General features: G+C 45.1%; 1 pseudogene; it reads left to right on the top strand.

The window, feature by feature from the left end:
- Positions 1-372: 372 nt before the first annotated feature.
- Positions 373-886, top strand: LOC110294155 (annotated as a pseudogene).
- The last annotated feature ends 438 nt before the right edge of the window (positions 887-1,324 follow it).

The raw sequence follows: 1,324 nt of genomic DNA on the forward strand, positions 1-1,324 counted from the left end.
CACTGAAGCCAAGCAATCCTCTCCCTCAGAAAACCTTAAATTGGAGAAATGCAAGAAAAAAAAATAGTGCTTATTGATTGCCTAAGTCAATCAAATTCAGAGCCAAGCCCACTTCTGGCTTCCTCTTCTTTCAAATTCAAGGTTGTGTTTGGTTAAGCCTACTTCAGAGGGGGTAGTCAATAGCTCAGTGGGAACCAAGGGAGCTGAGGGAGTGCCTCCAAGGTCTTTACAATTAAGAAGACAATAAGACCCATAACAGGATTTGACCTTTCATGTCAATCACTAATGAAGACAATACAGTCCAGGAAGAGACACTGAATTACACAAGCCCCTTCCCTTCCAGCTTCCTACTCGGACCCTGCAGCTGCCTTGATGTTGATGCCTAAGAAGAACCAGATTGCCACCTATCAACTTCTTTTTGAGGAAGGAGTGGTTGCCAAGAAAGATGCCCACATGCTCAAACAACCCAAGCTGGGACAAGAATGTGCCCAGTCTTCATGTAATGAATGTCATGCAGTCTCTCAAGTTCTGAGGCTATGTGAAAGAGTAATTTGCCTGGAAACATTTCTGTTGGTCCCTAATGAACAGGGGCATCCAGTATCTCCAAGATTACTTCAACCTACTTGGGAGAATTGTGCCTGCCACCCTGCGCAGCAGTCGTCCTGGGACTGGCAGGTCTCTGCCCAAAGGTCCAGAGGGTGAGCGATTCACAAGATTCACAAGAGGGGAGGCAGACAGAGACACCTATAGAAGGAGTTCTGTGTCCCTGGAGCTGACAAGAACGCTGAGGCTTGGACTGGCTCCACAAGGAACTCCAATTTAGAGACAACTTTGGAAGTGGATGTGGTCAGCCACCTCACTGAAGATGGTGATTGTGTTGTATTGAATAAACATTAAAGGAAAGAGAGAAAGAAGGAAGGAAGAAAGGAAGGGAGGAAGGAAACAAAGAAGAAAAAGAGAAAATACACTGCAGACTTAGGTACAGACGAATCATCGGGATGCGTTTTTCTCAGTTGAGAGTCCCTCTTTCCAAATGATTCTAGCTTGTATCAAGTTGACATAAAACTAGCCAGCACACAAGCTTTACGTTGCAGTTACCAGGAAGAAGAAGCAGGGATGAAGTCAGACCGCTTTGATTCTGTTCCCCCACCCTGCCACTTAACAGTTAAAAAGAAGACGAGAACCAAAAGGCCCAATGGAAACACTTCTCATGGAGTTTTGCCTGGAATCAGGGGTGGCTTCAGGTTTTGTGGAGCCTTAGTTAACAGAATCGGGGAGAAAGGCAAACTTGCTTAGGAGGAAAATATTAAAATATCCTATTCTG

The sequence above is a fragment of the Mus caroli genome, chromosome 5 (assembly GCF_900094665.2).
Source record: "Mus caroli chromosome 5, CAROLI_EIJ_v1.1, whole genome shotgun sequence".
Classification (NCBI taxonomy): domain Eukaryota; kingdom Metazoa; phylum Chordata; class Mammalia; order Rodentia; family Muridae; genus Mus; species Mus caroli.